A 9,656-nucleotide genomic window follows, 5' to 3' on the forward strand; every position below is an offset into this window, starting at 1 on the left:
TGAATGAAATGGTATCAAACACGTTTCACTCCATTCCAGCCATTATTATGAACCTTCCTCCCCTCAGCAGCCTCCACTGGTACATACAGTATTCACACACCCACACAAGGACAGATAACATAAATACTAGTTGTAGTTGTGTAGTTGTGAAATTTAAGGTGAATAACGTTTTTATTGAGTTTAGAGTAATTAACGCAATGCTTAGCATACCCCCTCCCCCCCCTCTTTCTGTAATTTTCATGACCCCCCCCCCCACACACACACACACACACACACACATGTCATAGGGCACACACGCGGCACGAGCACGCAGCCGGGGATCAGATTGGGAACAGAATGGCTGGTTATTCATTTTTACATATTTCCTTATTTAAAAATACAAAAATGCTTGAGGGGCCCCCCTAGCCCCGGTATAGCGCCGTGCCTGATGGGTTCTCATATCTGTTGATAGTGATTAACGCTAGACTGGACTGGATGTACAAGGACCGAGGACACTTTGTGTTTTTGTATTCTGTCACACTGTGATTATGTAGCAGCTGATGTTGTGACTTCCTGCAAGTCTCTAGGCGGGTGTCACAGAACATTGGTGCTGTGAGATTTCAATATAAGGGGCCTGCTTAGAGAAGGCAAGTTAGACTTTTTCTATGATTCTATGCTGGAGGTTGTCTCCCTGTTGCAACTTGTAATTCATCCGAAATAATTTTTATTAATTAGATCAACGACTGCTCTCCTTTTGTTCACCTGGAAATTCCCACTACAGTAGAGATGGGGGGGTATTATTTTTGACAATATCGCAATATATTTTTGGGCTAGCTGGCTTTGGCTGTACCTTCGCCAAAACTCAGGTATTTTTCCTTCTATAGCTTGTTCTCCATCTTGTTTCTAAATGACAAGCCAACATGTTTTTAGCCCTTTATTTCCATGACTGGTCAAAGCTCACTTTCTCATGGCTCTCACATCCCTGCAGAAGACTTGGTGAGCAATATTTCTGGAACATCGAATCGCTATAAAATCACAGTATCGAGTCGCAGTACATACAGAATCATGAGAATCGCAATACATATTGTATCGGTACCTAAGTATCGTGATAATATTGTATCGTGAGGTCCCTGGAAATTCCCAGCTCTAATAAATAAGTTGATTGATATCATGAGTGCGCGTCTTGACTCCCCATTCCTCTTCGCCTCCACTTGGATGACACCGCACCACCACACAACTGTCATCATAATCACTTTCAGATTTACTACAGCCCACCACTAAACTCTCTCTCTCTCCTTCCTTATCTACTCCTTTTTTCCCCTGATCCCTGTCCCTCTGCCACCTCCTCTCCCTCCTTCCCTCTCTCACCGTGTGTGTGTTCTGGTTACCGTGTGGGCGACCAGTTTACAGTGAGTGTGTGACCAGGTTACTCCCTATGAGAGGTGCTGTCCTGGACACATACGCACACACATCACATACACAGACAGCAAACACATTATGAAAATTTGATTTACATTTACGATGAAGCATTGAGGTACAAAGGAAAACATGGTCAATTGTTTCACACACACACACACACACACACACACACACACACACACACACACACACACACACACACAGCAGACTCACAGTGAGTGTGTGTCCCTCTGCAGGCAAACCAGAGGTCTCTGTGTGGCCCAGCTCCAGATGATGACCTCTACATCATGTCCGTAGCAACGACCCCCAGGGCAGGGCAGTGGTCAACCGCCAGGATGTCAGCTCTGTGTTGCTGACCCAACTCCCAAGACATGTCTGCCCTCACATACACATCCCACACACAAGAGGCCATATTGGAACCATACGTTCACCAAAATAAAACATGGCATCCATTAAAATTGGAAAACAAACCAAGTTTGCCTCTGTATGTAGTATGTATGACTTTATATCTACCCATCTAGTGAGTGATACAAAGTACGACCCAGAAGTCATTCTTTGAGTCAAAAGCATTTATTTTTTATTTTATTTTTACCCTTTTTTCTCCCCAATTTCGTGTGTGTGTGTGGTATCCAATTGTTTTAGTAGCTACTATCTTGTCTCATCGCTACAACTCCCGTACTGAGAGACGAAGGTTGAAAGTCATGCGTCCTCCGAGCCGCACTGCTTCTTTACACAGTGCGCATCCAACCCGGAAATCAGCCGCACCAATGTGTCGGAGGAAACACCGTGCACCTGGCAACCTTGGTTAGCGGCCCGCCACAGGAGTCGCTGGTGTGCGATGAGACAAGGACATCCCTACCCTCCCTAACCCGGACGACGCTAGGCCAATTGTGCGTCGCCCCACGGACCTCCCGGTCGCGTCCGGTTACGTCAGAGCCTGGGCGCAAACCCAGAGTCTTTGATGGCACAGCTGGCGCTGCAGTACAGCGCCCTTCACCACTGCACCACCCGGGAGGCCCAGTAAGTAAGCATTTCATGGTAAGATCTACACTTGTTGTATTCAGCACATGTTACAAATAAAGGTTGATTTGATTTGATTCACTGATATAGTTTACATACACCACCTCTTAGCCAAGTTGCTATAGCATAAAAATGATGTGTTCTCAAAACCCCACCAGGTTCTGCTGATGTCTTACATATATATAAATAGATATTAATTCATGAAAGCTCTCTTGTAAGGAAGGTATGTGTCTGGTACCTCTGAGTGGAACCACATGGAGCAGACATGGTCTGGCGGTAGTGTAAGATAACACTGGTGTTGAGGTGTGGTGGACTCTTTCACCAGAGAGTGCAGTATAGGTGTTTATACTGGCTGGAACACATGCACTTTTCATTGACAAAGAAAATGTGTATGTGAATGTACCTTAGCCCCTGTGATGTCATACTAAGCGATCTGTTGGCTCCACCCCACAGCCAGGAGCTAATTGTCATGGAGACAGGTGATCCCTGTGACCTCTGAGAAGGTGGCATGCTCTAGCTTGTGTAGGTTGAGGCCGCTCAGTAGGTTCCACACCTTTTAACAGACAGAAAAATCACATCACAGTAAACTACATCTGTGTCCATCTAAAGTTGTTTCTAACTTAATCTTAGTCAATCCACCCCCCTCAGAGAGAGAGACACAGCTACATGTGAGCCCTCACATTTTTCAGCATGTTTTTTACAAAAGGATAGATTTGGAGTTAGATAAACTTTGATTTTTCGGCAAGGACATGTGCAGGATGCTACCCTCCACAGCATGGCCTTTGCTCCAGATCAAAACTCCAAACCTACAACCTAATTTTGACCAAAATTAACCGGAGAGATTACTGCTTCCAAGGTTTCCTTTTTCCAAGCTATACGGAGGGTGCTCAAGCAAACAAACAGCAGAAACTTGAGGACACCATCCAGTGAGTAGTGTTTGTTCTGATGCTATTTTGAAAGCCAAGAAGAAAAAGACATTTAAAAAATGAAAAATAAAGTACATTACAATTATATATTTTACTTTATAGGGACTGAATGCTTAGTTAAGGCAGCCAGGCTTGCAAGGACAGACCAGATACAACTTCAATTAGCACTGAGGTGTGAAGTAAAAGGTGTCGAGGCCTTTGGGCCCAACAAGTGACAGGAGTCTTTGAAGCATCCTCTGAAGCCCCCTCCTGCTGTTCAAAGACCATTCACTGGCATTTTCTACAAGACATCTGCCTCCAGAAATAACAGCTTCTCGATTGGATTCCACCTGGCGATCTGTTCACCGTCTGCCCTGGCCTGTCTCCCTCTGTCTGGTACAGGTACCCCCACCACACTCCCCCCTCTCTCCCAAGCTTTCACTCGCCTCCAGCAGACACACACTGTTGGGGCGAGTGACTCTGAACTTACAATGGCTAGCCCCAAGTTGTTATTTATTTTATTTTTTTCTTGTGCATTTTGCTGTTTGCCTTATGACTCCTGCATGCTTCGTTGACTACAAACTTTCTTTACCCAACTGTGGGACAGACTGCTGTACAATATGATCTTGTTGCCATCTGATGCACAATCAGATATCATAAATCAGCACTGCAGAGCTCTCCCTGTCCTATGACGTGCCTTGACTGTATTACTGTTGATGATATCTGGAAATGTGCATGTACACCCTGGCCCACCTACTGTAGCTAGCCACCATTCTGACTTGTGCTCTGATATCTGTTTCACTGACTTCTGCTCTCGTAAAAGCCTGGGTTTTCTGTACGTTAACACTAGAAGCTTATTACCTGAAATGGATCAATTGAAAGTGTGGGTTCACAGCTCCAATCCAGATGTGTTGGTCATTACTGAGACGTGATTAAGGAAGAGTGTTTTGAATACAGATGTTAACCTTTGTGGTTATAACCTTTTTCGGCAAGACAGATCTTCCAAAGGTGAGGGGGGGGGGGGATCTTTACCAAGGCTCACCTTCAGTGCTCAGTTGTCTCCACCAAGTCTGTCCCCAAACAATTTGATTTGCTGGTTTTAAGCGTTACACTTTCAAATAGCTCTTTGTTGACTGTTGCTGGGTGCTATCGTCCTCCATCAGAACTGGCCTGTACCCTACCTGTCCTAAGCTCTCCCTGGCCCCTTACACTAAGTCTGAATTTGTCCTGCTAGGTGACCTAAACTGGGACATGCTTAAACCACCTGACCAAGTCCTAAAGCAATGGGACTCCCTAAATCTTTCTGAGATTATTACCAATCCCACAAGGTATGACTCCAAACACCCAGAAAAGGCTACTCTCCTTGATGTTATCCTCACAAATAATCCTGTTAGGTATCAGTCTGGTGTTTTCTGTAATGATCACTGTTTTACAGCCTGTGTTCGTAATGGCTGCTCAGTGAAACAACCTGTCCTGATTTGTCATAGACGCATGCTAAAAAACTTTAATAAGAAAGCCTTCAGTCATAAACTGGCCTCTGTAAAATGGTATATAGAATCAGCTGTCGAAGACACTTGAACCTTCTTTTTTGATATTTTCAGTGGTATTGTTAACAAACACGCCCACATAAAGAAAATTCAAATTAAAAACAGGTTCAGCCCCTGGTTTGATCGTGAACTTGTAGAGTTACTCCACCGCAAGAATTACATTTTTCGAAAGGCTCCGCACACACATACTCAGACTGACTGGCTCTCGTTTAGGCAAATGAGAAATAAGTGCACTCAGGCTATCCGGAAGGCCAAAGTTAATTACTTTAAGGAGCAGTTCTCTCTCTGTGGGTCTAACCCCAAGAAGTTCTGGAAAACAGTTAAAGACCTGGAGATAAACCCTCCTCCTCACAGCTGCCCATGTCCCTTAATGTTGATGATGTGGTTGTTACTGACAAGAAGCACATGGCTGAGCTCGTTAATCACCACTTCATTAACTCAGGATTGCTATTTGACTCAGCCATGCCTCCTTGCCCGTCCAAAATTTCCTAATTTCCCACCCCTTCTAATGCGACTATCCCCGATGCTTCTCCCTCTTTTTCCCCTACCCCACTACAAAGTGTCTCTCTGCAGGTAGTCACTGAGTCCGAGGTGCTAAAGGAGCTCCTTAAACTTGACCCTCAAAAAACATCTGGGTCAGATGGTTTAGACCCTTTCTTCTTTAAGGTTGCTGCCCCTATCATCGCCAAGCCTATCTCCAACCTTTTTAACCTGTCTCTCCTCTCTGGGGAGGTTCCCATTGCTTGGAAGGCAGCCACAGTTTGTCCTTTATTTAAAGGGGGAGATCATGCTGATCCTAACTGTTATATGACTATTTCTATTTTGCCCTGTTTATCAAAAGTGTTGGAAAAACTTGTCAAAGACCTTGATGACTATAGTATTCTCTCGGGTATGCAAACTGGCTTCCGCTCAGGTTATGGATGTGTCACTGCAACCTTAAAGGTCCTCAATGATGTCACCATTGCCCTTGATTCTAAGCAATGTTGTGCTGCTATTTTTATTGACTTGGCCGAAGATTTTGATACGGTAGACCATTCCTATCCTTGTGGGCCGGCTAAGGAGTATTGGTGTATCTGAGGGGCCTTTGGCCTGGTTTGCTAACTACCTCTCTCAAAGAGTGCAGTGTATAAAGTAGAGGTCGACCGTTTATGATTTTTCAACGCCAATACCGATTTATTGGAGGACCAAAAAAAGCCGATATCGATTAATCAGACAATTTTTTATTGTATTTATTTGTAATAATGACAATAACAACAATACTGAATTAACACTTATTTTAACTTAATGTAATACATCAATAAAATCAATTTAGCCTCAAATATATAATGAAGCATGTTCAATTTGGTTTAAATAATGCAAAAACAAAGTGTTGGAGAAGAAAGTAAAAGTGCAATATGTTCCATGTAAGAAAGCTAATGTTTAAGTTCCTTGCTCAGAACATGAGAACATATGAAAGCTGGTGGTTCCTTTTAACATGAGTCTTCAATATTCCCAGGTAATAAGTTTTAGGTTGTAGTTATTATAAGAATTATAGGACTATTTCTCTCTATACGATTTGTATTTCATATACCTTTGACTATTGGATGTTCTTATAGGCACTTTTAGTATTGCCAGTGTAACAGTATAGCTTCCATCCCTCTCCTCGCCGCTACCTGAGCTAGAACCAGGAACACATCGACAACAGCCACCCTCGAAGCAGCGTTACCCATGCAGAGCAAGGGGAACAACTACTCCAAGTCTCAGAGCGAGTGACGTTTGAAACGCTATTAGCACGCACCCCGCTAACTAGCTAGCCATTTCACATAGGTTACACCAGCCTAATCTCACTGGCAATGCGAAGAGCTGCTGGCAAAACGCACGAAAGTGCTGTTTGAATGAATGCTTATGAGCCTGCTGCTGCCTACCATCGCTCAGTCAGACTGCTCTATCAAATATCAAATCATAGACTTAATTATAACATAATAACACACAGAGATACAAGCCTTAGGTCATTAATATGGTCGAATCCGGAAACTATAATTTAGAAAAACAAAATGTTTATTATTTCAGTGAAATACGGGACCGTTACGTATTTAATCTTACGAGTGGCATCCCTAAGTCTAAATATTGCTGTTACATTGCACAACCTTCAATGTTATGTCATAATTACGTACAATTCTGGCAAATTAGTTCCCAATGAGCCAGTCAGCCCAAACTGCTGCATATACCCTGACTCTGCGTGCAATGAACGCAAGAGAAGTGACACAATTTTACCTGGTTAATATTGCCTGCTAACCTGGATTTCTTTTGGCTAAATATGCAGGTTTAAAAATATAAACTTCTGTGTATTGATTTTAAGAAAGGCATTGGTGTTTATGGTTAGGTACACGTTGGAGCAACGACAGTCCTTTTTCGCGAATGCGCACCGCATCGATTATATGCAACGCAGGACACACTAGATAAACTAGTAATATCATCAACCATGTGTAGTTATAACTAGTGATTATGATTGATTGATTGTTTTTTATAAGATAAGTTTAATGCTAGCTAGCAACTTACTGTGGCTTCTTACTGCATTCGCGTAACAGGCATGCTCCTCGTGAGGCAGGTGGTTAGAGCGTTGGACTAGTTAACCATAAGGTTGCAAGATTGAATCCCTGAGCTGACAAGGTAAAAATCTGTCGTTCTGCCCCTGAACAAGGCAGTTAACCCACCGTTCCTAGGCCGTCATTGAAAATAAGAATGTGTTCTTAACTGACTTGCCTAGTTAAATAAAGGTGTAAAAAATAATAATAATTTAAATCGGCAAAATCGGCCTCCAAAAATACAGATTCCGATTGTTATGAAAACTTGAAATCGGCCCTAATTAATCGGCCATTCCGATTAAGCCTCTAGTATAAAGTCAAAAAATCTGCTGTCTCAGTCACTGTCTGTCAACCAAGGGAGTACCCAAAGAGCTCGATCCTAGGCCCCACGCTCTTCTCAATTTACATCAACAATATAGCTCAGGCAGTAGGAAGCTCTCTCATCCATTTATATGCAGATGATGCAGTCTTATACTTAGCTTGCCCCTCCCCAGATTTTGTGTTAAATGCTCTACAACAAGGCTTTCTTAGTGTCCAACAATCTTTCTTCTGAACACCTCCAAAACAAAGGTCATGTGGTTTGGTAAGAAGAATGCCCCTCTCCCCACAGGTGTGATTACTACCGCTGAGGGTTTAGAGCTTGAGGTAGTCAGTCACCTCATACAAGTACTTGGGAGTATGGCTAGACGGTGCACTGTCCTTTTCTCAGCACATATCAAAACTGCAGGCTAAAGTTACATCTAGACTTGGTTTCCTCTATTGTAATCGCTCCTCTATCACCCCAGCTGCCAAACTAACCCTGATTCAGATGACCATCCTACCCATGCAAGATTACAGAGACATAATTTATAGATCGGTAGGTAATTGTCCTCTCGAGCTGCTAGATGTTTTTTACCATTCGGCCATCAGATTTGCCACCAATGCTCCTTATAGAACACTCTATGCTCCTCTGTAAACTGGTCATCTCTGTATACCCGTCGCAAGACCCACTGGTTGATGCTTATTTATAAAACCCTCTTAGGCCTCACTCCCTCCTATCTGAGATATCTACTGCAGCCCTCATCCTCCACATACAACACCCGTTCTGCCAGTCACATTCTGTTAAAGGTCCCCAAAGCACCTTTTTCAGTTGGCTGCAGCTAGCGACTGGAACCATCTGCAACAAACACTCAAACTGGACAGTTTTATCTCAATCTCTTCATTCAAAGACTCAATCATGGACACTTGCTGATGGTTGTGGCTGCTTTGTGTGAGGTATTGTTGTCTCTACCTTCTTGCCCTTTGTGCTGTTGTCTGTGCCCAATAATGTTTGTACCATGTTTTGTGCTGTTACCCTGTTGTGTTGCTACCATGTTGTTGTTATGTTGTGTTGCTAGCATGCTATGTTGTTGTCTTAGATCTCTCTTTATGTGTAGTGTTGTGTTGTCTCTCTGGTTGTGGTGTGTGTTTAGTCCTATATTTATATTCAATACATTTTTCATTTTTAATCCCAGCCCCCATCCCCGCAGGAGGCCTTTTGCTTTTTGGTTGGCCGTCATTGTAGATAAGAATTTCTTCTTAACTGACTTGCCTAGTTAAATAAAGGTTAAATAAAATGAAGGAGAAGGTCTTAACAGATACTTGGAGAATGTATCCTGCTTTTCTCCTTTTCTTTATTTCAATTTAAAGTTTTATTAAGTTTTCTTGTTTTTCAATCAACCAACAAAACACATTCCACATTCACAGATGTGACAGGCTTTAAAAAAATAAAAAATAAAACAATAATAATACTTTTGAAAAAATAAAAATACAATTAAAATGAATGATAAAGTCAAATAAAAGCATTTATTTTTCTTAATCTATATATTTTCCTTGGTACATATATATATATACATACATACATACATACGTACATACATACATACGCACATATACCTACACACACACACGTACTCAAAAACTAAATTAAAATAAAAACACACAAAAAAAAAAAAAACTTGCAGCAGCACTATCAAGGTTCTTATCAGCTATTTCAAGCATTCGCTGAGACGACGGGCCAATAATTCGTTTTTAGGTTTTACAGTACCTTACACAACATGTATCTGCGCATTTCCCTAGTCACCCCGTTCACTCTGTCCAGTTTGAAATATAGTTGAATAGTGGAGACCAGAGTCTATCAAACTTGGGCTGTCTCTTGTGGAGGTCATAAGTGAGCTTTTCAAGAGGAAGAAAGTCAACGATCT

Source organism: Oncorhynchus clarkii, chromosome 20 (assembly GCF_045791955.1).
Source record: "Oncorhynchus clarkii lewisi isolate Uvic-CL-2024 chromosome 20, UVic_Ocla_1.0, whole genome shotgun sequence".
Lineage (NCBI taxonomy): Eukaryota > Metazoa > Chordata > Actinopteri > Salmoniformes > Salmonidae > Oncorhynchus > Oncorhynchus clarkii.